Source organism: Manis javanica, chromosome 5, assembly GCF_040802235.1.
Source record: "Manis javanica isolate MJ-LG chromosome 5, MJ_LKY, whole genome shotgun sequence".
NCBI classification, from domain to species: Eukaryota; Metazoa; Chordata; class Mammalia; order Pholidota; family Manidae; genus Manis; species Manis javanica.
In genome coordinates this window covers 140,784,197-140,808,812 of record NC_133160.1, presented here as the reverse complement: position 1 = coordinate 140,808,812, position 24,616 = coordinate 140,784,197, and the positions used below count along the sequence as shown (strand labels likewise).

At 40.4% G+C, this 24,616-nt stretch overlaps 1 long non-coding RNA gene across 3 annotated transcripts in view; it reads right to left on the bottom strand.

Moving 5' to 3' along the window:
- The window catches only part of LOC108399931 (uncharacterized), a 45,068-nt gene extending 30,282 nt beyond the window's left edge, over positions 1–14,786 (bottom strand). Inside the window, exons 1-4 of one of the 3 annotated variants that reach the window (XR_012131755.1) lie at positions 14,594–14,786; positions 12,847–12,882; positions 8,792–8,872; positions 5,011–5,577 (exon numbers count right to left, since the gene is read on the bottom strand). This is a non-coding gene — a long non-coding RNA (uncharacterized lncRNA). Of the gene's footprint in view, positions 1–5,010; positions 5,578–8,791; positions 8,873–12,846; positions 12,883–14,593 lie in introns of those variants that run through there. The other 2 variants (XR_012131756.1, XR_005057036.2) reach the window with 2 other exon arrangements.
- Between the last annotated feature and the right edge of the window lie 9,830 nt (positions 14,787–24,616).

Below are 24,616 nucleotides of genomic sequence, written 5' to 3'. Positions count from 1 at the left end.
TCAATCCCATCAGATTACCGAAAACTTCAACGCAAATAAAAGACGATTCTTGCCAGTGTGGATCTACGTCTTTCCAGAATTTGGAGGGCTTACAAGGTCAAGGACCACGTGGCACAAACTGGAGGCCTAGAAAGCCAGAGGACATTCGAGACTGCAGTGGAACAGTTCACAGGCATGGTGTTCTTTACTAAGCAAGACCAATTTACCTTTTATCATCTAAGTGATAAAACTTTTCATATGTCCCCCAAGAAATGGTCTGTCTTAGAAAATTACATACGTAGACATGTATGTGTGAGCACACAGACACACAGAGACAAGAACAAGATGGGCAACATTTGGCAAATAGAGAAGCAGAAAAAAATACGTTTAAAATGTATTTAGCATGATACTTAATTAATAGTTCCATGTAAATTGGCATAACCCTTGGCAGCTGAGTGGCACTGACATAGTTGTATGTCATGGAAAGAACTGAAAAATAAAAGGCAGTTCCAGATAACTTCACATTAGAAGAAATCTCTTATTTGGAACATCAAATAATTGTGAGGAATTAATTTTTATCAATAGAAAATCAGTCTCTCTTTAGTATCACTAACAATTAGTAAATAAATACTTAAAGAATACTGTTTGAAGCAGTCATGATATTAGTACCTGTGGTGCCCTCATGTCTTGGCCTTGTCCTAGAGCTAATATGTTTACTGTCATTTTACAGATGGAAAAACTGAGGCTCAAAGAAGCTAAGTGGTATATTTCTTGGGTAAAAAAGTGGTGGAACAAAATTGAAACTTACATTGCATCTACTCAAGAATTACATTCTGACTCCCTAACGGGAAGAATTGACTCTAAGTCATCTTTCTTTGATTTTTGTGGTTAAATTCTGGATGAAACCAGAACAATAGAACATCAGCTTAAAAAACTGAAGTACGGGTAAGATTCCTCAAGGGAGGAACAACCTAAGACAGGCACAGTCGCAGGGGGGCCATCAGGTGAGAATTTGGGGATCAACAGAGGTGAGGCTCAGAACCTCACCCCCCCTGCTTTGAGAGAAATCTTCTGCATCCGTGGATGTCTTGATGCCCTTGTCTAGTCTGGATTAATACTTAGTCCATAGGCACACACCTGATCATCTGATCATCTACATTTGCCTTCTTACAGCACTAAACTATGTTTTCTACCTTTATCTTGCATCTACCTACCACTTCAGCATTTTATTAAAAATAAAAATAATAATAATAATAGGAGAAATGTGGGATCAACATATAAATCAAGTACAAAAATCAAACGAATATTCATATTTGACCTGATTGTTTATAGGTCATATTGCATGATCAAAACCGAAAGTTTCTGTGATGACTGCCCTTGTACTGTTCACCATGTAAGAATTTATTCACTATGTAAGAATTCGTTCACCATGTAAGAACTTGTTCGTTATGCTTCAGAAGATTGGAGACTGACGAGAATTAGGCTTGAGATGGATTAATGATTGTACATTGAGCGTTGACCCCCCTATACTGAATTTTATTGTTGTTAACCATTTGATCAATAAATATGAGAGATGCCCTCTCAAAAAAAAAACAAAAAAAACTGAAGTAATGCTTGAAGGAAGCAGTCAGGACATTTTAGTGCATGACTAGAAAAGCTTTTGATTCAGAATTATTCTTTTATCTTACCAGTTCATTTTAAAGATTATGCTTCAATCCACAGGAAAGTCTAGAATTGTTTTTATTTATTTAAAAGCCTACATATCTTTTTATTTCATATAGCTTGATAAAGTTCTTCATCCAATGAATAGAATAACCTAAAGCAATGTTGGCATATTTTTTCTATAAAAAGCCAGTTAGTAAATACTTTAGACTTTGAGGGCCACATGGTATTTGCCACAGCTACTCAATTCTGCCATTGCAGTGTGAACACAGCTGTAGAAAATACATCAGCAAATTAGCCTAGCTGTGTTCTAACAGAACCATATTCATGGACTCTGAAATTTGAATTTTATATAATTTTGTCTGCCATGAAATATGACTCCTCTTTCGATTCTTTTCAACCATCTGTAAATATAAAAACTATTTGTATCTTGTGGGCTATATAAAAACAAGCGGTAGCTAGATTTGGCTTGTGGTCCATAGTTTGCCAAACCGTAGTCTAGAGCTGAAATCAAAACCTGGGGAAATGAAGAAACTTGGTTAATAATATGGAAGGACCAGGACTATGCTGTTTTTTCTGCTTACTCAGCTTAGTGGGTTGTATCCTGTCATAAAGAAACGAAAATAATGAAAGCCACAAAAGATAATTTAACTATATGCAGGGAAGGTCATTTTAAGACCATGAGCCAGGACTGCTCTGAAATATTCTTCACAAAAAGCAGAGTCAGAATGCCTGCCCTTATGACTTTACATGCCTTGTCAATAATAATACAATGGCAAAAATACAGGACCCTCTTTTTATTAGTAATGTTTCTTTCCCTCTGCCAAAAGGTTCTATGCTATATTAAGCAAATTCTGCCAGTATTAAGCTAAAGGAAAATGGGGAGGAGAGCAGGAGGTTAAAATTTTAAGTTGCAATATTTGTTTCCTAATCTTGGATTAATGGACTTTTAGGAAATATTTGCTTTAATCTTCTTCACTAAAGAATAATTTATGTATAATCTACATGTAATTAACACAGCATTACTTTGAAGATTTGCTCATTGGGCTCCTCTCTTACATCATTCAATATTTTTTGAAGGTTTACTATGCACCAGATAGTATTGTAAGTTATGAGTATATTGTAGTAAACAAATTTCCTTATATCTTCTTTCAAAGGAATGTACAATTTAAGGTTCTATGTTGAATATAAAATAACATTATATAATTACATATAATATATTGACAAATAACTAAATTTTTTAAAACTATATAGGTAGTTTTTATACTGAATATATAATAATATTATATGTGATAATATATTAACAACTAACTTTTTTAGCTATATAGGCAGTTTTTATTACATTACTATACAAGTAATAGAGAGTTTATTAGAGGACTAGTGTCAAAATTACACACTTGCAAAAATTTTCACTACTCCACCTGCCACACAGTATGGGATTATAAACCAAGAAGCATTAATGGAGAGTCACTAAAGGGTTCCATAATTGAGATGTATAAAATATTGCCATATCTCTATTTTAAAAGATACCCCTGATTAGGTTGTAGCTATTTCAAAGGGTAAAAATGGAAATAACACACACTGTCCAGATAGCTACTGTAAAAACTGTAATACAGAGATAACCTTTATTTTGACACAATTGGGCATTTTTTAAAGCTATGGACATAACTCTAACTTGTAAGTGACGTTCACATGAAGCAATTCCTAAGCCTTCTAATTTCCAATGGATATCTTCACCATTATAAATGGAACAATTTTATGGCCATGAAGTTGATAGACCTTAGTAGTTCCCAATAACCTGCTATTCCTCAAAAGAAAGTCATGTGTACCCACTCCAGGAAAATACAGAAGGCAAACAGCAGTGAATACTGCCTAAAATCTATTCATTCTTTCTTATAAAATGCTTTGAAGTGTTAAGAAACAATACTAGTGTCAAACAAATTCGAATTAAAAAAACATTCACTTACTATCTGCAGGGCAAACTATACATAGCTGAACTTTTAAAAATATTATGCCAAAACATGTCTGCTTAACTTTCCAATAAACTCCAAGTACTTCACACCGATTTTCTCTCTCCCACCTTTCATTTCTTCCTGAAATTTCTAGGTCAAATCGCTTGAGGAAGTCTGAGCCACAACAAAATGCAGGGACTTGTATAAGAACATAACTGGTTTAAACAGAGGAATTATCAAGGTTAGAACCCAGGGCTTGTTTATAAGATGTCCCTTTACCCATTATCTCCTGTGCTAAAAATTTAAATAAACCATTAGTCAGAGAGGTAGCTTCAGCTGTACAGCAAACTCTTCTTAGTCACACACAGTGTTCCTGTTTGAAGTAAGTGAAAACAAGGAAACTTCTTTCCTTTCCACTCTCATTCACAAACATAAAAAACTAGAAATACCAGATAGACCTGGAGGTAATTAATGCATAGCAAGCTGAACTTTCAACCTGCAAGATTATTTTATATATGCAAGAAACACTTGTAATTGAAATGTGATGATTTAATGAAGCCCCAGGGTTAGATGGTTGACTTCTCCTTGAGTTAAGTACTCATTTTGTCTTCCCATTGCTTTGGTCCTCCTCTGTTGGTCCAACCATGGAAATAACATTGCTTGTAAAACTCGTGCCTTTATGGGTATGTTTTTTTCCACTTCTGGTTTGGAGTGGCCACTATTTTGATCCTTTTCCCAAAGCATTTAGAGGCAAATTAAGGGATAAATGCATGAAAATTGTGGTGGGGGCCTCATTCACCAGGTCCTGGCTCATCCAACAGGCCCAGCTCTTGGTTCAAGGGTGAAAATATGAAAACATGATCCAGGGCTGGCTAAGGGGCATTCTCATCTTTCAAATCTAATTTTGACAGATCCTGAGAAGCTTTGTTTTCATGTAAGTGTTCAAGTTGGTGGGCAGCACAAGAAATTCTCTTGTCAAGATCAGCTTCTGGACTGGAGTTCACCTGGACCTGGTATTATTCTGGTAGATACTGAAACTGGCATACTTCCCTTCAAACACAAGGGAGCAAAGAGATGGGGCATGTTCAGTGACCACTGCAGGCAGCCCCGTCCCCTTAATACTCAAGTCCCTCTGCGCCTAAGCCTACACTTGCTGAAATCTTACTCTTTGTTTGCACCATGGATCTCTTTACTTGCTTAAGAGCAATGTTTTGAAATGAATAAAATAAAATATATATGATTTTAAAATATAGTGAAATACTGTTATTAAAATTATTTTAGATAGTAATGTATGTGCTTCCTTGTTAACACATTAAACAAGATCTCATTTGAAAAACTATATAAATTTGGAGTAACTTCAATGATATTTCCAAGCTTTTTGTGAAAGGAAAGGAGCAACACACAGCAGCAATTCACCGGAGAGTTCCGCTTTATTAGGGAAAGGTGCTGGGTTATATTGGAAGGGGCATGAACTGATTGAGGTGTCACTTCTACGGGGCTGTTGGCTGTTGGCTAGGTGCTGGAATTGGGAGGGGAGTGAGAGGTGATTGGGCTTCAGGTGGCACCGGCGGGAACCGAGGACCCCGAAGAGAAGCCTTAAGTTTGCCATCTTACTGGTGGGGGCCCTTCATTTCCCCCTTTCTCCTCTATGGGGTTGTGGACGTTGCTTTCTCTCTGGCTGCTTCCTGCTGAACAGGGGCGGAGAAGGGAGTGAGGGCTTGAGGATTGGGAGGAAAGGGTTGATAGGACTCCCCACAGTAAGGATGAGTAGATGTGGACTTCTTCAGGTTTGGAAATCAATGAAGGTTCCCTGTAACCATAGGTTGGCTAAGAGGATATGGGTGTCAGGAGCCAGGCGTCTGCGGCTATTGTTTACAGGAACAGTTTCCAGTGGAGAGAGGGGTCCATCTCAGCGTATGGTGAGGAGGTCACGTGAGGGTGAGGGATCTTCTGTGGCCAGAAGCTGGTAGTTCCTGAGTAAAAGCTGGTTGAAAGCTTGATTAGAGATTTTTCTGACTTGGGATTTGATGAACTTTATTATACAGGGTAAGAAGAGACAGACGAGAAGAATGACTATTACGGGGCCTGCAATGGGCCAGACCCAGGTAAGGAGGGGGTTTGTTAGTATTGAAGAGAATGGGTTGGAATTGGAAGCAGAGTGGAGACTGGAGGCAAGGTCGGTGAGTTTGGTAATGTCAGTTTCTACAATGCCGGATTCGTTGATGTAATAGCAGCACTATTCCCAGAGGAAGACGCAGGTGCCGCCCTTCTCGGCTGTAAGCAGATCTAGGGCCCGCCGGTTTTGAAGGGTGACTTTAGCTAGCGAAGTGACCTGTCTTTGGAGAGAGGCTAGGGAATCGGCAGTGGATGTCAGGGCTCCCTCAAGTTTGGCGTTGAGATCTCTAACTGCCTATAGAGAGTGACCCAAGGCTTCTCTCGAAAACCCTGCCCCAATGGCTGAGGTGATCAAAGAGCTACTGACTATGATGGGAAGGAAAGCAGCTCTTTTTGTGCGCGAGGGCAAGGGAGGTTGGAGCTCAAGAAATTCTGCCATGCTGTAAAGTGTTAACTGTGGGATTAGGGTGATGAGAATGCAGGGTGTATCGGAGTTGAGAGGCAGTGAGTTGAAAAGACTGCCATTACACTAAAAGAAGTGTCCCGGTTGCGTAAAAGTCTTAGAGCCGGAGGTAGGGGTGTAGATAGAGAGGCAGTGAAGTGCACTGGAGGGGGGTGGAGTTGGGCCTACACAGTGGTGGATGGTGAGATTATCTGCGTATTCTGGTTCTCATAGGAGTATGTCTGCCAGGGGGCAGAGGGGTTGTCTTTCTGCATGGAAGGAGTAGTTGGAAATATTAAGGGGCACGGTGGCCAGCAGTGGGCGCTGTAGTGATGGGCACAAGAAACAATTGGCGGTGTTAAGGGTGTGGTTGAGAAAGATGGTGGTGTCTTGAATGATCTGTAACGAAGAGTAGGAGAAATGGGAAGGGGGCAGGGATAAGAAGATGAAGAGGCGCTGTCAAGAGTTTGGATAATGACTTTTTCGGAATGTCTGCTATCTGATGCAACTTGAGAGATCTGGGAATGAGAGGGAACATACTTTTGAGAGATATGAAGGGTACCGTGGGGGGTCAAGGAACCCCCCGTAGTAAACTGAGGCTGTGACTCTGGCAGCCCATCGAGAGTCCCAGGGATCTGGGATTGATAAGGAGAATGAGCCGTTGGGATATTTCATGAAACGGTTGGAGGAGTAATACTGTGGGTACTGGAAGTTACTCATGTAGTGAATGGCGCAAGACTAGCAGGGACATCTCCTGTAGGTGTCTGGCCATCGCCTGCAATAGGCTTGTTTTTGTTCATAGAGGAAGCAGAGGTAGGGAGAATAAGGGTAGCTGCTAGTGAACACTTCAGTGGAGGGAGGAAAGTGGAGGTATAAAGGCTCAGAGCAGCTTTTCAGAGGGCAGTCTGGTGTGGCAATGAGGGCAGTAACTTTTGTTTGATGCTGTGTGGAAGTCTGTCTGACTTTGAATCGCCATACAAAGGAGGCTGGGGTGGCGGGGAAGACAATAGGAATGAGGAAAAAAGCAAGAGAGCAGTAAAGGAGGAAAAAGTCATGATTCGGGTATGGATGGCAAAGGGGGTGAACGGGATTTTGGAGGAAAGAGGACAGTAAGGTCAGGAGTCTGTAAACTTTTGTAGGTTAAGAGATCTTTTAGGTAATGTGGGGACAGAATGGTAAGGGGCGCCCTGAATGTCAGTTTATGAGCTGCCTTCTGCAAGAGCTGTCTAGCAGCTAATGCTCGTAGGCAGGGGGCCCATCCCCGAACTGTGGGGTCTAATTGCTTGGAGAGATAAGCTACTGGGGCAAAGGATGGGCTATAATATTGGCTTATGACTCCTAGAGCTTGACTGGACCTCTCATGAATGTATAATGAGAAGGGCTTCGACAAATTAGGAAGATGGAGAGCTGGGGCTTCCACAAGGGCTTGACGGAGCTTAATGAAGGAGTGTCGGGGTGAGGAGGATAATGGTTTTTTAGCAGGGCTCTTGCTGAGGTCGTATAGGTGTCTTGCTAACAGGGTGCAGGGAGAAGTTAGGGATCTACGCTCTAAAATATCTAGCCAGGACTAGAAAGGAAAGGATTTCTGTCTTGGTTTTGGGAATGGGCAGGTCAGAGAGGAGCTATTTTCTGTCTAAGGTAATGGACTTTCTTTGTTGAGATAGAAGGAATCTGAGGTAAGTGACAGGAGGGGAAGAGATTTGAGCTTTGATGGGGGATACTCGGTAACTTCTGGAAGCTAGAAGGTTAAGTAGGGAGGCAGTGTCAAGTCGAGACTGTTCTCACGAGAGACTGCAGAGTAGAAGATTGTCTATGTATTGTAATAAGGTGGACTTGGAGTGATCATGATGAAACTGTTTGAGGTCCTGAGCTAGGACCTGTCTAAAAATATGGGGACTATCTCGGAAGCTTTGTGGCAAAACTGTCCAAGTGAGTTGTTCAGAATGTATTGTGTATGGGTCCGTCCAGGTGAAGATGAAAAAATCTTGGGAGCAGGGGTCTAGAGAGATAGAAAAATGGGTCCTTGAGATCTAGGACTGAGAAGTGGGATGCTGAGGCAGGGATCTGTGATAAAAGGCTGTATGGATTTGGAACTAAGGGATGGATAGGGACAATGGCTATGTTGATGAGGCGAAGGTCTTGGACAAGGCAGAAAGATCCGTTGGTTTTTTTAACAGCTAATATGGGGGTATTAAATGGGGAGTGAGTGGGTCTGAGGTAGTTTTTGTTTAAGAGATCTTGAATGATGGGTTGGAGGCCTATGAGGGCTGAAGTGGTTAGGGGGTATTGGGCCTGACAGATATACTGAGAGGGGGTCACATAATTTGATAGAGGCAGGGGGATATAGGGCCACAGAGGGGCTTGTAATGTCCCAAACTTTGGGATTTACAGGGTGTATGAGGGCAGAACCGGAGCTTTCATTGGGTAGAGGGGGGTCGTCAGCTATGAGGGCCATCAGAAAGGGAGTACTGGGGGCTGTGGGAGTGGATATAGTTATGGAAATGTGGAGGAGAGAAAGGATGTCCTGTCCTAGTAAAGGGATGGGACACTGGGGCATAACTAGGAAGGAGTGGGAGAAAGGTATGGGATTGTCTAGGATTGTGCATAAAAGGGGGGGGGTTTAATGGGAAAATCTGTTTACCTCTTACCCCGACTATAGGAGTAATGGCTGGCGTGGTAGGGCCCCGGTATTCTCGCAAGACTGAGAAGGTGGCTCTTGTATCTAGGAGGAAGGAGATGGGGCGACCGTCTACTGTTAAAGTAATCCTGGGCTCCTGTTTGGTGATGGAAATGGTCGGGCGAGAAGCCCCCGGGCCCCATCAATCTTCTTCTGCCAGCCCCACTACGGCGGGCTTAGGATGGGGGTTGTTCGTCCAGCCTCCCCTTCGGGTGGTTGGGCAATCAGACCCCCAGTGGCCTTTTTTGTGGCATCTGGGGCATGGGGTGGTAGGAGATCTGGGGGAGGGGTACGCCCTTGACTAATGTCCCTCTTTTCCACACTTGAAACAAGCTCTTGGGGGGGCTTGTTTGTAGAGGGGCACCCAGGTTGTGGTTTTATCAGCTGGGCCAACATCTGGAAATTGGCCTGATCAGCCTTTTGTTTACGGCGTTCTTTCTCCTCCTCCCGGTTATGGAAGACTTTAAAGGCCACTGTTAGGATCTCAGTCTGTGGGGTAGTGGCGCCCTGTTCTAACTTTTTGAGTTTAGCTTTAATGTCGGGGTAGCTTTGAGCTAGGAAGTATGTCATAAGGACATGTTTTCCTTCAGGTGTTTCTGGGTCCAGGCTGGTATACTGTAATAGGGCTTGAGTGAGTCTGTCTAAGAACTCGGAGGGGGTTTCATCTCTCTTTTGAATTATGTCTTGGAGTTTTTGAAAATTGACTACTTTACGAGCTGCCTTTTTCAGACCTGCTATTAAGCAGGAGGCAAAAATATCTCGAGAGCGGAGACCTACGGCGGTGTTATAATTCCAGTGTGGGTCTTGTTCGGGGACAGCAGTGGGGCTGGGGGGATAGGTGGGGTCAGTCCTGTGGGTTTCGGTAGCGTGCGTTTGGGCGAAGTCCCAAACTCGTCAACGCTCTTCAGGGAGGAGAGTATTGGCTAGGAGCATGAAAATGTTATGATGTGTGAGGCTGTAAGACTGCAGGGTCCATTGAAACTCCCTGATATATGTTGTGGGATCAGTGGAAAAGGAACTTAGGCATTTCTCTAGTTGGGCTAAATCTCCTAAATGCCTTTGGATCCTGCTACCTCCTGGAGGGGGGCGATAATTTTGGGAGGTTCTCAGAACTAAGTCTGAGGGGGACTGAAGGGTTCTGGTTCAGTCTGTGGGGGAGTGACGTGGTCTAGCTGCGCCTATTCAAGCAGGTCCTGAAGTGCGGAAGGGGGGCAAAGAAAATAAAGAAAGATAGAATTGGACCCACATGTTGCCAGCTAGCAGCCCAGCTGCTTGCCTCTGCTGCTCTAGTTGAGCTTGAACTCATGACTCTGAGGTTAAGAGTCCCATGCTCTACTAACTGAGCTACAGCAGGACTCTGGTTAATTGCTTATGGAATACGTAAACAGAATGTTCTTTGTTCTCCATTCTTGCTACATTGGCAAGTGGGGGAAGGGCATACTTAGAAGCAGGGGCGGTGTTTCTACACATCTTCAAGGTCTCCCTATTTTCAGAGTGAGGAGTCTTGGCAAGATATGTTTTTGTGGGCAGATAACTTCTAAGGACTGCACATGTTTTTGTGGGCAGATAACTTCTAAGGACTGCACCGGTTGTTCTCTAGCTTGTGCTTTCCCATGCTGCGTTCAGACATGGGGGAAGGTGCTTTCCCATTCTCCCTACAAACATGTGAGAAGACAAAGGCGGTCCCTAACAGGGGAGAAATAGGTGATGAGGGCAAAGATGGAGGAGGCCCCTGGGACCTAGTTAAAGGGGGGGCTGAAAGGCTCAGGCTTAATCTGCGGGGGACGAAAGCAGAGGAGGTGAGATGGGGGAGGAGATGGTGGGGGAGGAAGGGAGAAGGGCTGTTGTAGGAGAAGAAGGGGAAGGGAGTGAATGGGAGGCTTCTGTGGGGGCGGCGGCTTGCAGGCTAGGAGAACTTGGGAGGGGGCGGGGAGAGGAGGAGGCGGAAAGCTTCGATATAGGGAATCTCCTTCCATTTTTTCAGGTGCTGGCAGTAGTTAAAGAGATCGCGAGTGATGTTAGGATCAAGAGTTCTCCCTGTGGGCCATTGGTTGTTATTGTCTAGGGGGTATGTCGGCCAATCTTGGGAGCAATATTTATGGAGAGGTTTTGGTTTTATATCAGGCATCAGGGAGAGGGTGGCCAAATGCTTAAGCAGGCATTTAAGAGGTGAACTTTCAGGGAGGGATGAGGAGGCTCCCATGGCTAAAGGACAGAGAAGGAGACAAACAGGGGAAGACGAATGGAGATCCTCGGACTGGAAGCAGAGCACAAGGAGACAAAGGGCGTCCCCGATGATCCATGGTGGTCTGCCAAAACTCGTATACGAGTCGGAATTTCTTAGGAAGTGTGGGTCATCACCCAGACTTCCCTAAGAAGGCAGAGTGCCGGAGTCACGAGGTACCTAGCACTAGGAGTTTTTGGCGGACGGAGCAGAAGGAGGAGGGGGGAAGGGAGCGTCCTCATCCACAAAGGAGTCACCTCGTTTATGGCTGTTGGAGGGGGGTGCCTGAGAGTCTGCCACAGCCGTGAAGGCCTGAGGCAGGAATTTATGGCTATTGGAGGGGGCCTGAGGGCCCGCCGCAGCCGTGAAGGCCTGAGGTGGGGATGTATGGCTGTTGGAGGAGGGGCCTGAGGGTCCGCCGCAGCTGTGAAGGCCTGAGGCAGGGAGAGTTCCCTCCTCGTCCCCGAGCGTCAGGGCCTTGCCGGACGATCACGGTCAATGGCACTGTGATAGCTCGGAGAAGAGTGGCCCACCCAGGGGAAATTTTGCTTAAAAAGTTTCAGCACTGATGGAAGGGACTGTGAATGCGTTTATGACTGTCGGAGGAGGGGCCTGAGGGTCCGCCGCAGCCGTGAAGGCCTGAGGCGGGGATTTATGGCTGTTGGAGGAGGGGCCTGAGGGTCCGCCACAGCCGTAAAGCCTTGAGGCGGGGATTTATGGCTTTTGGAGGAGGGGCCTGAGGGTCCGCCGCAGCCGTGAAGGCCTGAGGCGGGGAGAGTTCCCTCCTCATCCCCGAGCGTCAGGGCCTTGCCAGACGATCACGGTCAATGGCACTGCGATAGCTCGGGGAAGAGTGGCCCACTCCGGGGGGAAAACTTACCTAAAGGCCAGAGAGGAGTGGTAAGTGTGATGAGCCAGCACTGGAAAAAGAGGACGAGGGCAAGCTGCTGCTGGTGTCGGGGGGAAGACGGGGCCCAGTTGGGGTGTCCCGTCTCCCAGGTTTCGGCACCAATGAAAGGAAAGGAGTGACACACAGCAGCAATTCACCGGAGAGTTCCGCTTTATTAGGGAAAGGTGCTGAGTTATATAGGAAGGGGCATGAATTGATTGAGGTGTCACTTCTACGGGGCTGGTGGCTGTTGGCTAGGTGCTGGGATTGGGAGGGGAGCGAGAGGTGATTGGGCTTCAGGTGGCGCCGGCAGGAACCGAGGACCCCGAAGAGAAGCCGGAAGTTTGCCATCTTACTGGTGGGGGTCCTTCATTTTGCAACAAGCAGAATGTGAGATGAAAATGCCTGTGATTATTTTTAGTGAAAAGTCAGAGGTACTGCTACCACTGGTGTGATGTGTTGCCTACATTCATTATTGAAGGAAATACTTTTATTTGTAGGTTAGCGAAAACAAAGATTGAATTTTTTCATCCAAGGTCACCCTGAATTCTGCCAATGGACCCCAGGCTAACAATCCCCAAGAGGTTTGAAAATAAACACAAACCCAACTAACAGAGCTGAAGACCCAGCCCTCCACTGCCTACCCCAAGACATAACCAGGCTTGGGGGACTCCTTTTCTAGCCATTTAACTTGCAGATCTCAGTTCTAGTTAACCAGTGAAAGATTATTTCTGCTTAGTTTCCTATTTATTTGTTGCTGTGGGTTCCAAGTGTGTGCTGGTGTTCCAGAACACTAGAAAATTACCCTCAGCAGATGCCTTCCAAAAAGAGACATGCCACACAAAGACAAATTTGGAAAATTTACTGTAAACTCTCCCTGAAATTTTTGAAAAATAGGACACTTACCTTTGACTAACACCATCAATGTTCTGCTTTCAGCTCCTTTAATTGTGGAAAAATGCATCAGTTAACAGCCCTTTAGCATGTGCCAAATACTCTATTGATAAACCTGCAATTACAGGTCAACAGATGATCTTCTAGAAAAAGCTAGCTTTTGGGTGATTAAGATGAGGCCAAAGTTAAAATAAAAGATTATTACAATCTTGGAGTCATCTTCAGTATTAGCTTTAAAAAATTTATCTTATTATCTTATTCTGCTAATAGCAGAAATGAAACAAAGTATGGTAAAAATAACTGTTATTATTGTCAGAAGTAATAGCATTAACAGTGCCAATTAAGTCACTATCCTCATACAATGAAAATATTACCACAAAGGTTAGCAAGAGGGACTCTTAACTCCTAAACTTAGGCAGAGAATTTTTCATCAAAGTAATTTAAAAAATCTCAATTAATGGATGAGGAAACAATTTCACTCATATTCCTGATTTTAAAAGAGATACCATAATACACCAGGCAAAAGAAATAGTAGCTACTACTGCTAACAGGGTGACCTTTATATATGAGTGTGTGTTATAATGCTGAAGAATGTGTGAATGATTTAAAATTTTCAAGGACACACTGCTTAGGTAGACAAAGAGAGTTCTGTGCTTTATTCTAAAGCAAAGTACAAAGCCAGAAAGTTAGCTCATACCAAGAAATGCTTTTTCACAATAATTGTCACCCATGTAATAAAGCTTCATTTTTTTTTAAGATACTGATGAACACTGGATCTTGTTTTTTGAAAGTGATGTCTTGCTTAATTTGAAAAGTTAAACTATAAAAGTTGTACTTGCTATAAACCTTGACATTTAGACTGGAGCAGTCTGAATTCTAACTATAGCTGTCCAGAATCATAAGCAAACAAGTTACCAGATATCTACAAGGTTCCTGACAAACCAAACCACTGAGAAATTCCTTGTCTCCTTAGTAAATTTGTTAGTTAAGTGAAAAACTGTTGGTTTCATTTAAAATTATAACAAAATAAATTTTATAAATTGCTTTTTGTTTCTTAGTATTACTCCCAGACTCTCTTGCTTTCACTTAATTGAAAAAACAATGAATTTCCCTGAAAAAAATAACAGAAATAAAATTTAGTATGAAAGCCACACTCATGAATAAAATGTTATGTTAGTTGGAAATTGATTCCTCTGTGCCCCTTACTTTAAGCACCCTAAAATGGTAACATTTTACAATAATTATAGACTCTTTTAGTTTATAATTTTCTGGTTCAAACATAAGTAAATAAAACATAATGTGAATAACTACATCGAAGTTGCAGAATATAAAATCAATATGCAAAAATCAACTGCATTTTTGTATACTTGAGATGCACAATCTACAGTGAAATTAAGAAATTATTCCACTTATAACAACATCAAAAGGAATAAAATACTTAGGAATATTTTAACAGAAGTAGTACACAACTAATACTCTCAACACTACAAAACAATGTTGAAATTTAAAAAGATTTAAATAATGGAAAGAAATCCCATGTTCATGACTAGAAGACTTAATATTGTTAAGATGGCAGTACTTTCCAAATTGATTTACAGATTCAACACAGTCCTTATAAAAATCCCATCTGGTTTCTTTGTAGAAATTGATAAGTTTATCATAAAATTCATATTGTAAATTTAGAGGACTTAGATTAGCTCAAACCATCTTGAAAAAAGATGAAGCTGGATGATGCACATTTCTAAATTTCACAACTTACCGCAAAACAGCAGTATTCAAGATAGTATGGTACTGGTATAAGATGTATATGCAGGTCCATGGAATAGAAGTGAGAGTCCAGAAATAAGCTCATATATCTAGGGTCAATTGGTTTTTGACAAAGGTGTCAAGACCATTCAACAGGAAAGGAGAGTCCTTTTTTTAAACAGAGCTGGAACAACTGGGTATCCACATGCAAAAGAATGAAGTTGGACCTCTATCTCAAACCACATATAATAATTAATGAAAAATGGATCAAAGTCCTAAAAGTCAGAGCTAAAACTATGAGACTCTTAATGAAAACACAGGAGCAAATAAGTGTGACCTCAGATTAGGTACATTTCTCAGAAAGGACACCAAAAGCACAAACAACAAAAGAAAAACAGATAAATCAGACTTCATCAAAAATTTAAGTACTCATTATCAAAAGTACTTCAGCAACAAAGGACACTATCAAGAGAATGAAAAGACCACCCACAGAATGTGAGAAAATTTTTTCAAATCATATACTGGTAAGGGACTTGTAGCTAGAATATATAAAGAACTCAATAATAAGAGAAAAACCCAACTTAAAGATGGGCAAGGAATCTGGATTCTCCTAATGGGCATTTCTCCAAAGAAGATAAACAAAAGGCCAAAAAGCACATGAAAAGATGCACACCGTCATCAGTCATTGAGGAAATGCAAATCAAAACCACAATGAGATACCATTTCACACCCACTAGGATGGCTAGAAAACAAAAAAAACAAAGTGAAAATAACAAGTGTTATATAACAAGTGAACTAGGAACGCACATATATTGCTGGTGGGAATGTGAAACAGTGGAGCTGCAGTGGAAAGCAGTTGGGCAGTTCCTCAGAAAAAAAAAGCATAGTTACCATTTGACCCATCAACTCACTTACTTTTAGGTATATGCCCCAGAGAATTTAAAGCACGTGTTTACACAAAAACTTATACATGAATGTTCATTGCAGCCTCATTCATAATAGCAAAGGTGGAAACCAGCCAAATGTCCACTGACTAATGAACAGGTAAACAAAATATGATTTATGTATAAAGCAATATTATTTGTACAGAGAAAGGAATAAAGTACTGATACATGCTACAGCATGGATGAACCTTAAAAACATTATGCTAAGTGAAAGAAGATACTCACAAAAAAACACATATTATATGATTTCATTTACATGAAATGTCCAAAATAAGCAAATCTACAGAGACAGAAAAGAGATGACTGGTTGCTTACTTAGATCAGGAGGAGATAGGGAGAAAATGGAGTGATAGCTAAAAAGTACAGGATTTTTTAAGAGGTAGATGATAAAAATATTCTAAAATTGATCATGGTGAAGGTTGCACAACTCTGTGAATACACTAACAGCCACGAATTTTATACTTTAAATCGTCAGGTTTCTCTGAGAAAGATCTATGGTGAATTCATTCATTCATTTACAGGTATAGAATAAGAAACAGGAGGAGCAGGCTTGTGGGTAAAATCAGTGTAGGACATGTTGAGTTTGAAAAGCCAGTAGAATATAATGCACTAAGAGAAGTCCAGTAGTGGAGTGAGAGAGCTGGGTATCATTTGTGTACAATTATAATAGTTACAATTATGAGTGTGTAAAAAACATGTAAGATAGGAGTCTTTTGTGTAATTGTGGTAAAATACACACAATAAAATTTACCATCTTAACCACTTCTAAATGTACAGTTTAGTAGTGTTAAACATATTTATTCACATTGTTGTGCAACCAATCTAGATTTTTTCATTTTGCAACACTGAATATCTATACCCATTAAACAACAACTCCCCATTTCCGCTTCTCCCCTGTCTCTGGAAACCACCATTCTACTTTCTGTTTCTATGAATTTGACCACTATAGATACCTCATGTAGGTATTTCTCTTGATGTGGCTGACTTAATACTTGGCATAATGTCTCTAAGGTTCACACATACTGTAGCAGGCATCAGAATTTCCCTCCTTTTTAGGGCTATTATTTCACGGTATGCATATACCACATTTTAGTTATCTCTTCATCCATTGAGGAACTTGGGTTGCATTCCCCCCTTGACTGTAATGAGTAACAAAATGCCGTTGTGAACAAAATGCTGTGGATGTACAAATCTCTCTTTGAAATCCTGTTTTCAATTCTTCTGGTGTAAACCCAGAAGTGAAATTGCTGGACCATATGGTAATTCTATTTTGAATTTTTTTGAGAAACTGGCATACCGTTTTCCATAACAGCTACACCACTTTATATTCCTACCAACAGTGCAGAGTTACAATTTTTCCACATCTTTGCCAACATTTGTTACTCCCCCCATCTCTTTGTAGTAACTCTCCTAATGGGAATGAGGTGATATTTCACTGTGGTTTTAACATGTTTCTCCCTAATAACTAGGGATGTTGAGTATTTTTTTCATATGCTTTTGGCCATTTTTACATCTCCTTTGGAGAACTGTCTATTCAAGTTGTTTGTGCATTTTTAATGAAGTTAAAGATGTTTTTGTTGTTCTTGAGGAATTCTTAATTTTGGGTACATGGACCACACCTAGTGTGAATAGATGGGATTTAAGTAGTCACAAACACCCTATACTGTATACAAAATTGTATGTGTATGTGCTTTTATTTTTCCCAGAGATTCTCTAGCTCTTATCAGATTTGTTTTCCAGAGAAAATAGGCCCCGCCCCCTGCATTGTGTAAATAATGCATCAAGGGGGAAACACAAAGGATGAAAGTATGTTTCCAGGTCTATTATTCATTTCCTCATTTATATCTTTTGTCACACAGAGACTGTCATTTTTATATAGTCAAATATGTTTATTTTTTCTTTTAGAGCTTCAGAATTTTCAGGCATGGTTGGAAAGGGATATTCCCTCACCCTTTGGACTGATAAGATAATCTAAATTTCTTTGTGTGATACTTTCATTGTCACATTTTTATGATTAAGTTCTTCATACTCCTGGAACTATTATTAGTATAAAGTATGGGTCCTTTTTTATTTTCCCTTTGATAGATGACAGTTATTTTAGTTTCTTTGTTTGCCAAAACCTAGAGGGCAAAGTAAATAATATTGGTGATGATAGCTATCCTATTTTTTATGGAATGGTTTTTGTGATTTGCCATTGCATATTTGCTTGCCGACTGTTGCTAATCTTAAACTTATTTAAGTAGTTTCCTTCTATTCTTATTTCGTAAGGGATTTTTGAAAAAATGGCTGCTGAATTCCATCAAATAAGTTTTTAGCATTTGTTCATACACTTACATTTCTCCCTTAATTTATTCATGCAATAATCATATAGTAGATTATTTGCTAACGTACCTTTCTTGTATTTCTGGAGTAAATCCTATTTGGTCACAGTATAATATTCTTTTGCTACATAGATTTCCATTGCTAATATTTTATTTTGAACTTTTGCATCTATATTCATAAGCAAGATTGGTCTATATGTTATTATACTGTATCTTTCAGGTTTTGGTATTTAAGTTTGTTGTTTTATACAATTATTAGGAGAATTTCATCTGAAATGGTAAATAACTTTGTAATTCTCTCTCTTCTTAAAGTCAGATAAACTTATTTCGGAAGCCACCCAGATGTTTAATCACCTTATGAATCTCTTCTATAATAACTGGTCGTTCATATTTTCTACTTCTTTTGGGGTAAATTTTATTTTCCTAATTTTTTTTTACCAGGAAATAATTTTCTCTAAATTTTCAAATTGCTGACATAGAATTAATCTCTATTCTATTTCTTTCTCTGTATCTGTGGATATGACTTCTTTCTCATTCCCTCATTTTGCCTCTTCTGCTCCCTGCCCTGTGGAGAGGGAGGTACATTGACCTTTTCAAAGAACTAGATTTTAGGATTGGTCCTCTCTATCATTTTTGGTTCCTGTTTAATTGGTTTCAGCATTTAGCTTGATTAATTACCACTTTTGTACTTCTTTGGTTATTTTGTTTTCCTTTTTCTTATCGCTAAATTAAGATAAATTTTTAGTTCCATTAATATTTAGTTTTATTCTCTAATGATGTTTAAGTCCATGGTAGGCTTTTGTTGTCTTTATTTTTATAAATCAACTTTAAATTGTGTAAACTTATTTATAAAATGTTACATCCTCACAGAATGTTCATCTTGTGTAGTGCTTTCAACTTAATGTCCTCTGTCGGATATTACACTGCCAACTCTCTTTCTCTCTACGTATGCTTTCTTTGATACTGTGTATGGGCATGTTTCTTGTAACTACCATACAGCTAAATTTTGCTTTTTAACCAAATCTGGAAGGTTTTGCTCACTAATGGGTGCATTCAGTTCATCATACCCAATGTTCCTATCTTACTCTATACTGATCACTTTAATTTAGATTTTGGTTGTCTCTTTTTCTCTATTTGGCTCATTTCAACAAATTAGTATACCTTTCATTTTCCCCTTTGTTAATTTGGAGTATCTCCTGCATTTTTTTCCCATTCCATTAATGGTCACATCCCCTTCCATTCTTTCTGTATCAGAATATGTGTTCTTAGTATTGTTGGCAAATAAGTCACTCCTTGAGATGCAGTATGTCCTTCTCCATAGTGTTCTAATCTAGCCCAATTGCACCCACTCCCTCAGCTCCCCTCCTCTCCACAGCTAAGACCTTTAGGACAGGTCTACTCACTTTCTTTTCCACTATTCCCCGCTTTCCCATGAATCATCCAGGACCTTTTGTCCACCTTTCTGCACAGACTTAATAGCCAGAAGACCTACTGCCTCCTGACCTCATTTAAAAACATATTCTATACAAAACAACTAATCAACTACATAAAGAACCTGTTTCATGGAATGCTTGGCTAAAATGAAAGCCTTCTATGAAAGCACTTTATGAACTATGACTTGGAGTACAAACACTGGCCTGTCTGGATCTCAAGGGACAGTTGTGGACAAGGTGACATTATAGTCTCTATGCTTTGTTGTGAAGAAAAAGTGCTCCAGCCCTATTATTAGGCATAAAGTCACCATTATTCAAGGTTAATTTCTCTCAGTTAAGGTATTTTATTACAGGATCTATGCATTTAAAGGATGATATCCTAAACTATCAGAATCTATTAACATCTTAGAAAGCTAACAATCCCATAGAAAAGGGACTCTGAACAGGAATGTTCTGACAGGATGAGACTGTTTTGAATCATGGAGAACTGCCTGGAAGTAGCTCCATGGAAGGTGTCTGAAAGGAGGAATTCCAGACAGAAGACTGAGGGATGAGGCAACATCTAAAATAAGAGAAAGTAAAAGCAAAAGCCAGCACATTTTGACATCTTCACAGTGTTGCCTCATGCCTGTGCTGGTTAAGAAGTTCGTGGTGTTATGTAGACTCAAGCCGGGACAGACACTCTACCAGTGCTGTCATACAGGAATATAATGAGAGCCACATGTATAATATTAAAATGTTCTACTAGCCACATTTTTAAAATGTAAAAACCTGAAATTAACTTTAATATTTTATTTAACCCAATATATCTACAATATTATCATTTCAACAAGCCATTAATATGAAATTATTGAGATATTTTACATTCTAAGTCTTTGAAATCTAGTGTGGATCTTATGCTTACAGTGTATCTCAATTTGGAATAGTCACAATTCAAGCACTCAATAGTCAGATGTGGCCAGTGGACAGCCCTGCTCTGCAGTGAAGGTGGTAAAAGCAGCACAGTCCTGGGCTCCCCACTCCTCACCCCTGGCAGAAATCACCAGTCAGCCACAGCATCCTTTTGTAATGAGTCCTGATGTGGTCTCCCAATTCCTGTCACCAGAGCCTGACAGACAAGCTCTCTATTAGGGTTGGCGGCACCCTGATAGAAGGTAAACCCCACGAGGGTGGGGCTGTGAGCTGTTTTAGTCATTGCATTTGCCCCAACACCTACAGCAGTGCCTGGAATACAGTCAGCCTTCCAGATGTACGTATTCAATAAATTACATCTATTTGTCATCCTAGTTGTAGAGCTAGTGAACACAGCTCATTTCTAGTGATTATTATTGTCTGAGAATAATTTTAAATTAAGCCCAAATAGTACAGAAACATTACCAAACCTGTGAGTTAAAAGATAATTCTAAATCAGTTTTAAAATCAAAAGGGACCAATTCCTTTCTTGTTTCACCCTCATAGTGCTACTGCTGAATATGAATTTTAACCTTTAAAGATTTTCTTGTAGGCATTATACTATAATAAAAAATTTTTAAAAAAGGGAATTGGTCTATGACTGTATTTATTACCATGCCTATAATCACACTGTTTGCTGAATGTGTTACTGTCACAGTATATAATAAAATCTAAACACTTTGCAAAGTTCTGTATAATTTCAGTCTATTTCTTAGCAAACTCCCTGAAGCAGCACAAGATCAGAGGAGCAGCCGCATTCATAGCAACTAGTCACATTTCAGAGTGAAGTCATTGCCTTTGAGAGTTTAAGAAAATTAATAGAACTTTTATACTTATGATCATTATCACAATTATTATAATAACTATTTTTTGTTGAGTGCTTATTACATTCTAAGAATGATGCTCAGAGTTTCACATACATTATCTCATTAAAGCCTTAATTAAGATTATGCTAGTAATCACTTGCTTAAAGTCATCCTAAATATCCTAGTCAGCTAATACAAGAAATAACCAGGATTAAAACCCTGGTCTGCCTGGCTCTTAAGTCTGGAATCTTGTCCATTCAGTTAGTCCACCCTCCCCATCTTTGTAGTGAAAATATTTAAATCCCCAAAATTATGTGGTTTGTTCAAGGTTGTACAACTAGTAAGAGGTAGAGTCAAAACTGACATCTTTATTCTCAGGATCAGATTCCCTCTTTTATACAATATAGTCTGTCCATAAGCAAAGTATACGACATACAATTTATTCAAAATATGTATTTTAAATGGTTAAAATTTGGCCTTCATTTGGAGAAAACCAGTGACTACTGCTTTGGTTTGTTTTCCCATGCACAGCAAAGTATTGGTTCAGCAGCCAGAATAGGGACTGGGAAAGCAGCTTCGAGGTACTCAGCAGGGCACATAATTATTGATCCTGGTCCCCAACCCCCAACTTAGGGAATGAAGAGAACTACTATCTGTTAAAGTGGTCAGCAGTTAAGTTTTACCAGTGAAGGAACTCCACAGACAACCACAGAGGGCCCTGGTGGCAGCTCACAGGCATGAACTACGATTTAATTGTCTTGCCTTGCTCACGGAGTGGGAAGTCTCTCCAGACCCCTCCCGAGGGCTCTTCTCATGGCTTCTCCCCACATCTTTGAAACCCCAGCACCTGGATGACTTGGGGCCAGAGGCTGGGGAATGTCCCAGCCCTGGGTGTTTTCAGGGCTGACCTGAATGTTCAGATCTGGAAAGCAGCAGGTGTCTTGTCAATCCCCATAAGCTGCAGAAGAACATAGAACAATGGCCTTTTCAGTCCTGGAAGCTGTGTGGCTCTCCTCAAAGCCACCTCCCTTCCATTTAAGCCCGTTTTTATTGAAGCTAGTTGAATGCTGTCTTATCCGCATTAAAGTGACTTGGGCTTCTCTGAACTACAATTAGATTTTTATGCCACCCAGGCATAGAAGCTCACTTAATTTCCAGTGTCCCACCATTCCAGTAGACTTTTTCACTTTCAAGTTCACAATTTTTGGTTAGCAAACTATCAGATGCAAGGAAAAATTACACTGGTGCACAACAGTAAAATACTAGCTGGGTTACACAGAATGTCCAGTGCAAGAAACGTGATGACTGACAGAGTCACGCTCACGTGTCTCAGCTCAGACGACTGAAACTGTTCCTGTAACTCCCCTTGCTGGCCAATGTGAAAAGTGACAAAAGAAAAATCATCTAAACATTTCCTCCTTTCTGACATCTCTTCCTCTCACTGCATATCCAAATACTTCAAGGCTAGAAAAAAAGAATGGTTAAACAAAAAAAATATCTAGTGTGAGGGGACTAAAATCAATAGTTTTATTTGCTGTGTTTCTGAGGGATTAGCTATTTAAGTGGGAAATGCAATGAGGTAATGATTTTGATGAAGAAGAAAGTACCCTGCCTGGTATGAAAACTACATGCCATTTACCTTCCCTTACCTCATAAAAAAGAACATGAGTTACATGATCAAGATTTATACCCATAACGCCAGGGAGTCTAGCTATTTCAAAGCCATGACATCCGGCTAATCTCAGGGTGGTGGGTAAAATGAATTATATTTGTTGAATCTGGCACTAATCATGATGAATTACACACACAAGAGTACCATCAGTTCTGTTATTTCAGGGAAATGGTGTTTTTAATGCAGAAAAAAAAGTCATAACATACACATATTGAGAAATTAAACATTGGTACTACATTCAATTTACTTAATCTTAGAGAAAGGTGACATGGGGAATGTAGTCCACCAGATACACAGATTTCTGACAGCTATACTGTTTAGTAGAATGTTTTGGAAGATATAAGCAGGTATCAGCTATAAAAACTCATTGTCATTAGAAATTAAAGTAACAGTTCCTAGCCCTGGAGTCTTGTCTTGTAATAGCAGATTTGTTCTTTCTCTGTCATTGACAGTCTCATCACTAGGTCAGCTTCTGATCACACCCCATGAACAAATTCTGTATAATCCAGGAAGGATTTTCCTCCCTATGGTTAAACTACTCTAAGAAAATAAGCTTTTTTGAAGGCCATTTTGAGATTTTACATGAACTCTCTGAAGTTCCTCAGTGTTACTTATTACTTTTATGTTCTAATAATTTGCAAAATGATATTCTTGTGACAATTATATTCATTATTGATGATCTAGATTGATTGCGTACCTTACAGGACATCAGTGATTATTCATTGGTGATGTTGATGGGTCAGCTAATGCTGAGCAAACGATTTTCAAATGTCAGATCATTTGCACTAAAATATTGAAAATCTGCAGATCCCTGCTTCAGCTTATTTATCCTGTGTGGTTAATAGTGATGCTGAATTCTTCTGATGACACTGGGCATTGCAAAATTTGAAGTATGATGTCTAAAATAAGGAGAACAGTACATCTTTGATGGTCAGGCCAGGCTGGAGCATCATACAGCACTGAAGGGCTTGGGCATGGATGTCACATTACAGAAGTGACATTGCCAAATGGGGGAGCCAACTTGCAAATAGTGAGACCACAATAGTAAGGGGACTCAAAACAAATGGTACTCCTCTACCTCCTCCTTACCTAGCACCTTTATCTTTACTGTTTTTCCTTTTGCAGTTTATGTTCCACAGCCCATTTTTGCCCTTGCAAATAGTACTTCCTTGCAACAGCTCAGTCATTCTTTCTTTCTTTAGTTCTTCCATCACATCTGCCAGGTAAAAGACTAGCTCTGGATCAAACCACCTATCCACCTCTCTGCTGCAATCCCCAGGCTGCTGAGTTTGCAGGAGAAATTACACAACTGCATAATTGATTCCACCGTAGACTAAAGGTCTCCAAACTCGATTGGTCCTCAATACAGCCTTCATTTATTATTCAGTCATTCGGTATTTTCCTAGGTGGCTCGCAGCCTCTCTCCACCATGCTTCAAAGAATTCAACCTCTCTTCACTTTCCTTAAACCTCCAACACCAGCATGCAATCTTCCTTTGTACCCAACAGAGAAGACAGTGCTCCTCAGATGGGAAATCCTGCACTTTTGTACCCTGACCATTGGTGTGCTGATAAATGCCTAAATAACCAACTCTCGGGGGCTGGGCTGTGGTGGAGTTCTGATTTGTAGTCTTTGTCAATTTTCATGGTGTAAATATTCCCACTGTGGCTGAATTCAAGCTGTTGATATTATGTTAGCCAGCTCTCAAAATTCCTGAAAATTTTAACAGTTGGTTCCTGTGAGCTAGTAGGATCTGGCTCCAGCACATACTGTATGAAGCCCAGAAACTTAAATACTTCTAGAACATCTTCTCCTCCTTACCTGTTTAGAGAGGAAGAGATGCCTCTCCTGTTTTCTTCCCAACTAAAGGAAAAGCTTCCTGCCTTCTATAATACCTTATTTTACCTAT